This window comes from Trachemys scripta, chromosome 10, assembly GCF_013100865.1.
Source record: "Trachemys scripta elegans isolate TJP31775 chromosome 10, CAS_Tse_1.0, whole genome shotgun sequence".
NCBI classification, from domain to species: domain Eukaryota; kingdom Metazoa; phylum Chordata; order Testudines; family Emydidae; genus Trachemys; species Trachemys scripta.
The window spans coordinates 82125954-82133297 of NC_048307.1; the positions used below are offsets into that span (position 1 = coordinate 82125954).

The 7344-nt window shown below is 44.3% G+C and overlaps 1 protein-coding gene across 1 annotated transcript in view; it reads left to right on the forward strand.

Annotated features, from left to right (window-relative positions):
• The first annotated feature begins 2988 nt into the window (after positions 1–2988).
• The window catches only part of LOC117883513, a 24282-nt gene continuing 19926 nt past the window's right edge, over positions 2989–7344 (forward strand). Inside the window, exon 1 of the mRNA XM_034782807.1 lies at positions 2989–3074. The gene's annotated coding sequence lies outside the window, so the exon portion shown is untranslated. The remainder of the gene's footprint in view (positions 3075–7344) is intronic.

Sequence of the window (7344 nt, forward strand, 5' to 3'; positions counted from 1 at the left end):
CTGTGGGCTTTTGTCACCTGCCCGCTTTGAATCTAGTTTAAAGCCCTCCTCACTAGATTGGCAAGTCAGTGTGTGGAGATGTTCTTCCCTTTCTTGGTCAAGTGGACCCCATTTCTTCCTAGCAGTCCTCCTTTCTGGAACAGCATTCTATGATTGAGGAAGCCAAAGGCTCCTGCCCACTCCATAAGGGTGGCCCTGGCAACCATCACCCTACATCTCCTCTTGGGCATCCCAGACTCTCTTCTTCAACTGTTGGGGTCTGCTCCTCTCCTCCTGTTGCCAGTAGAATCATAGAATCATAGACTATCAAGGTTAGCAGGGACTTCAGGAGGTCATCTAGTCCAACCCCCTGCTCAAAGCAGGACCAATCCCCAACTAAATCATCCCAGCCAGGGCTTCATCAAGCCTGACCTTAAAAACCTCTCTGGAAGGAATACAACATAATGGCTCTTGATCTTGATGAACAGGGGACCTGGGTAGGGGATGGAGCACTGTCTACTGTCCAAGGTGGCCAGCAGCCACCTCCTCCCTGTACAGCAGCCCGTTCTTCTTCCTCCACTGTAGTTTTCTCTAGTAGGCTAGCATCCTCCATCCCCGATGACTCCATATGCATCCTGTTGATGAAGTCCTCGTGCTCCTGGATGCTACGCAGACAAGCCACTTCCTCCTGCACTTCTTTTACCTGCTTCCCGAAGAACTCCACTGACAGACACCTCTCACACCTGCTGCTTCCCCCACCTGACTTTCTTTGGAAGGGACACCCAGACTGCATTCCCAGCAAGTCATGACTAGAATCTGGGTAGAAGTGTCCAGGGTCAGGATGCCTATCTGGCCAGGGGCCCCCAGAGGTGCTGGCTGAGAAAGTGCTAGCAGTGTTATTGGCAACATGCCATTTTCCTCCCATTGTGAGTTTTTCCTCATTAGAATACCTGTAATTTTAAAAAGCAAGCAAGCAAACAAACAAAAAACACACTACCTCCTTGCCTTCTTCCGCTGGTGAACTCAGCTGGCTAGCTATCTTAGTCTCCCAGCTGTTGTCTTCAGTTCAAGAAAAGGACAAAACAGTTTAGGAAAAGAAAGGATTAGAGAAGGTTTGGTTAGGAGAACAAGGGTTCATTGAAAAAGTTGGTCTTAAAAGAAGGTATCTGGCAGACAGGAATTAGGAAATTGTTCCAGTTGTGGGGGACAACATGGAAAAAGGTGAAAAGCCAACGGTGGGATATTATGAAGAGCAGTTACCATAGTAGTTGTGGTTCTTTGAGATGACTGCCTGCATGGATCTACACTGGACATTGTGCTCCTCTTAACACGTGAGCTTGGAATGTTTGAATGGTGGAGTCTATTGGGGCAATGCTGTCCAAAAGTTCCAAGCTTGCTCACCCAAAGACATGCACCTCCCTTGCAGTGGAGATCTAGGCAGGCAATCATCTTGAAGAAGAATCTGATCTAACATTTGTGTGCCATGCCCATCACTGTGGTGTCTGAGCAGCCAGCAGATAAAGATGAAGGAAGGAAAGAGGAGAAAGGTTTGGAATTCTTCATTGATTCTTCTTCACTGATTTGGATCATTCCTTTATAAAAATTTCTAATTTGAAAATGGCAATGGAATCCACTGACCTGTGTATTGGTGCCCTCTGGAGGGAAGCAGTACGCTACAAGAGGTATGCTACATCCCACCTTTGGATGGGGAAGAAGACAGCTCTTAAGACAAAGTCATATGGCATAACAAGTAGGCATGCTACCTATATACATCCAGAACAGTGCTCAACCTTGTTAAAAGAAAACTAGACCATCTGTGGAGCCTGATCCCTGAAGAAGGGAGGCTTTCTGTTGCAATGATGACCGTCCCTCCTCCAGGACTATTCTTGCTCAGCATGGGAAAGTTAACATTATTACATGCAATAGCCTATGGCATGGCACTTAGGGCTGGTCTACACTAACACTGTAAGTTGATCTAAGTTATGCTAGTTAAGTCACATAACTGAAATCGACGTAACTTAGGTCAACTTACAGCTGTGTGTACACCGCGCTATGTCGACTCCACCTCTTGGGACATGGATGAGAGAGCGCTTTCCCATCAATTTAGCATGTCTTTAGTAGACCTGCTAAATCAACGTTGCTGCATTGATAGCAGCAGAGCTGATTTAGCCGGTAGCGCAGACATGGCTTTACGCTAAAAGTAATTACAAATCAGTGCTCAGCTACTTCCATTTGTTTGACAGGGGAAGGATGGTCCAGGACTTAGGTCACTAGCCCAGGATTTAGAAGACTTCAGTTCAATTCCCTGCTCTGCCATAGACTTCCTTTGTGACCTTGGCCAAGTCAAGCTGCTCTGTGCCTTTGTTCCCTATCTGTAAAATAGGGATAATAGTACGTCCCTCCCCCATAGGGGTGTTGGGAGATTAAAGATTATTAGGTGCATAGCGATGAGTGCCAGATAGGTGCCTAAGATAGATAGCTCCATTAACCAGTCTATTTTACTCTGCTGCCATCTACCATTGGGAATAGTCTGGATAAGTCCCTGGGAAGAGAGGCACTTGAAACTGCTGAAGTCAGATTAATCTCTAAATGTTGCTCATCTTTATGGGAATTCTCTCTCTCTCTCTAACTTTCTCTATACACATGTAGTTCCATTGACGTCAGTGGAACTACTAACATGCATTTAACAGCTACATAAGTGTTTGCAGGATCAGGGCTTTAAACCAGTTAATAAGAACACAGTTTTAACCTATCCTTGGAATGATAACTTCTGGATATAATTAAACTGTCCAAAATTCTTTGTAAAAACAGAGCCTAAATTCCCTCTAAAGATTTACAGTGGTTGTAACTTAAAATTAATTTTAATTCAGTAAACAAACAGCGGTGTTATCTTAGCCAAACTTCTATCTAATTAAATATTTACTGTATGTATGTATCTGGTGACTTAACCAGGAAGCTGGAAGTGCTGATGCAAGGATCTCTAAAATGGCATATCTTGTATTTCTGCAGACTGACAATCCTGACCTTGGCTGGCTGACCCTCCACCTCCCACTCTCTCACTTTGTTCTGGCTACTCTCACCCTGGCAGTGTCACTGTAAGTCTTTGAACCCTGGAACTCTCTTGGCTTGTATAGATTTCATTTCCAAAAATCTCTTGACAGGTGAAAATGTCTGTCTTTGAAGTTGTCTTGAGAGGCAGATTCCCTTTTGGTCTGCAGCTTGCCATATGAGACTCTGCCTTTATTGTGTTAATGGTTCTGTTTGGTTTATAAGCCTTTTGCCCCTGTTTTCCCTTAAAATATTGCTCATTAACAAAGGGGACTTTTAAAATTATTCTTGTACTTTTTTTAAAATTGATTATTCTTTGTAGGCTGGCTCACAGACCCTTGATCTTTTGATATTATCTAACTGAAAGGGAAGTCTTTAAAACCATTTTCTGACTCCCCCTAGAGGATTTCTTTCACAACCTGGAAATAACACTACAGTGTGAGAGAAACGGAGCATTCAGTCACTTTTTCTGCACAGCTGGGTCTCAGTGCAGATTATATCTTTTTCAGTATCCAGAGAATGCTTATTTCTGTCAGCTCCCAGTAATGACTCCCTGATTCTATTCCCTCTTTAAATATAAAAGCTTTTTGTCCATTTTTCCTCAGACACCATAAGGGTCCAGTAGTCTCTGCCAACCAAATATTCCATCACTGCCTAAAGGTTTCCCATTCTTGTAATTCTACTGATCCCTGCAGATCAAGCTAGAAATTCTAATATCTTTCTGATGCCTCATCTCCACTTATAATACGCATGAACATTTGACTAACTGTTGTAAATAATCTCTCATCTTCTTAAGGATGTGATACATTTTTCCTCTTATCAAGGACCACAAACTGTATTTGTTGGAGATGAATCAGTATCTTTTACTATACACCATATAATGCTTTGGCCAATACAGAAATATCTACTAGAAAAGTCACGAAAAGTGTTATACCCTTTCTAGCAAACCATACCTAAATGGGGTTCTTGTTAGAAAGGGTCTAACATAATCTCCATGTCCAGAGGGAATCTCAGAGGATCTGTTCTTTTTACATATAATTTAAGTGCATGATTTGTGGCCCTGCTTAGGGTGACCAGATGTCTCGATTTTATAGGGACAGTCCTGATTTTTGGGTCTTTTTCTTACATAGGCTCCTATTACCCCCCACCCCCATCCCAATTTTTCGCTTTTGCTGTCTGGTCACCCTAGCCCTGCTTAACAATACAATACCACTCATTTGCTGTAAGAAGGATCTATTAGAGGAACATTGTTAGCTTAATATGAACAAAAAAGATCTGTCTTTTTTTACTATCTCCTTTAAGTACAAAATGCACCCAAACTCTGCTCAGCAAACCACGGTGTGATAAGGTGAGTGAATCGAGGCTGAAAGAAAGCTAGACTAATGACTGTACTAGTCCATTTTCTCCAGTTGAGGTTGGTGACACCCATCCCTAGACCACTTTCTCTTTCCTAAAGGAAATTTTTTTATTGATTATGAGTAGCAATATTACAATAGTATGTAGAGGCCCCAGTGTGGAGGCTCAGATTTTTAAAGGTCACAAGTGCCTAAATTCCTTTTGAAATGAGATTTAGGCTCTGATTCAGGTGTTGCAACACTGAGTACAACACTTGAATTCCAGTAAAAATTTGAGCTATGGTGAGAGACAGACTTGCTTGCCTTAAAAGCTCATATCTAAGTTCTACTGAAAGTCTGGAACAACCATTTTAGTTTGTTTAGCAGCTGCCATCCATGAAAGATCTACATCTCTTTTTTCCAGGTGCTTACATACTTTGATCACATGAGGGATAGAGAGGGAAATAACCTTTGAAAAAATTATGATGGAAGGAATGGTGGAGAGTCACTGTAGTAGAGGACAACTAGCGAGGAGATGGATGGATGATGTGCGACAGATCACTGGAACGTCAGCTGCTTAGTGCTGGAAGTTAGCGAAGGATCACGAAGGCTTCTGAAAATTCTAGGATGTCATTAAAAGAACAGGAGTACTTGTGGCACCTTAGAGACTAACAGATTTATTAGAGCATAAGCTTTCGTGGACTGAAGTGGGCTGTAGTCCACAAAAGCTTATGCTCTAATAAATTTGTTAGTCTCTAAGGTGCCACAAGTACTCCTGTTCTTTTTGTGGATACAGACTAACATGGCTGCTACTCTGAAACCTGTTAGGATGTCATTGAGATTCATACATAAATAAATAGATTTACTTAGCCCTCAGAAAGGAAATTCAGAGATGAAGAACCTCCCTATTTAAATAAAGTTAAGCACGTAATATTAATATAAAAGCCAGGAATTTCAAAGCCACAGTTAACATTCTTAAATTTATGTTGTGTTGTATTTCTCTCCCCCTTCTTCCACAACAGCATGGGCCATAGACAGTAGCAGATTTAACTTTGTTTGTTTTGTATCATGGCTTTTACCTCATTTAAACAAATCTTTGCCAATGATTATAGGCTGCAGTGCCAATGCACAGAACTGAGTTTTGCAGATTTTATTGGATTCAATTAAATTTTATTAAAATGCACTGTTTATGTGTAGGTTGTGGGTTTTTTGGATCACTTGGCAAAACCCCCACAAAAACATACAGATGAAATAGCACATGGAGAATTAGGAGAATCAATATGTGGTTTGCCTGAAGTCTTTCTCAAGGACACATGCCTAATCAATAACAGCAGGCCACAATGTTACAATTGAAATAGGTATTTTTAGTCTTACATTCTGATTTAAAATGGCTGTATTTCTCAATCCTAACTGCAACAGATTCTGGCTTAAACATACTTCATGTATGCATTCCTCTACCATCCACAGGTGATCCCTAAAATGCCTCAATTTTAGAGTATGTCTATACACCAACTTGACACCTGCATCTGGCCTGTGCCAGCCTACTCAGGCTTGCAGGCCTGTTTCATTACTGTGCAGACTTCCAGGCTCAGGCTGGAGCCAAAGCTCCGGCAGCCTGTGAGGTGGGAGGCTCTGGGACCCTGAGCTCCAGCCAGAGCTAGCAAATCTACACAGCAATGAAACACCCCAGCAGCGAGGACCTGAGTCAGCTGGCACGGGCCAGCCGCGGATGGCTAGTTGCTGTGTAGACATACCCTTACTTTCTTACAGAGATCTGTACCCTTCTGATATAGAAAAAAAACAAAAGTAAAAATATTGAGGTATCATTAAAGTGCTGTTTTTTTAAAGTAAATTCTAAGGTAAGGCTGAAATATACAATAGCTACACCTAAGCCTCCTGGAACACATCTGATGAAAGCCATTGTGCCGTACTATAGATCTCCATCTAAGATCAATCAGAGCCTTTCTTTTTGCAGGTGTGAGTTTTGCATGTGCAATAAATTATGCTCACTGTACTGGTCCTATAGCAAATTGCATGTAAAATGCATGAATGAATTGCTGGTTTTGAAAGACAGGCCCTGAGATGTTGGTTGTGACTGATGTGCATCAAGCTGGCTGGAGGGCACTGCTGTTACCCTCAGGGATGAAAATTCTTTGAGTTGTGGGTGTGGGTGTGTACGTACAGGGACAGTGACAGGTAGAGTCAGATGCCTAGTGTGTGTGTACAAAGGGCTATGTGCTGCCTGGGAAAGGGGGTGGAAGGGCTGCTGCCCTGTGTGTGTGAGAGAGAGCAGGAGGGGGCACTGGTGCCTGGGGAGTGTGCATGAGTGGGGCAAAGGGGAACAGTGCGTGAGGAGGGGGGGCTGAGAGGTGGCTGATGGCCCCTGGTGTGAGAGAAGGGATAGAGAATGGGCCGTGTGTGTGAGGCTGGGAGGGCAGGGGACGATGCTGATGCCCAGTGTGTATGTGTGTGTGGCAGGTATACTGCCTGTGGGGAGTGAAAGGAGGGGGTACTATGGGGGTGTGTGGGCAGGGGGATGATGCCTAGGGGGTGCACTGCTTGAAGGGGGATGGTGCTCCAGGTGTGTGGGGTGAGTACAGCTGGGGGAAGGATGGAGGCTGGTGCCCTGTGTGTGTGTGTGTGTGTGTGTAGGGGTGAGCTGGTGACCAGTGTGTGTGTGTGTGTGTGTGTTTGTGTGTGTGTGTGTGGGGGGGTGGTTGGGGCCCTGTGTGTGTGGAGGCAGTCTGGTATGTGTGTGGACACCTGGTATGTGTGAGGGGCAGGGCTGGCAGCCTGTGTGCGTGGAGGCAGCCGGGTGCATGTGGGGGCACCTGTGTGTAGATGTTGGTGGGGCAGGGCTGGTACCAAGTGTGTGGTGCCTGGTATGTGTGCGGGGGGGGGTGATCTATAGGGGGAGCTAGTGTGTGTGGGGGGGCACAGGGCTGGTGCGGGGGGGACTAGTGTGTGTGTGGGGGGGCACAGG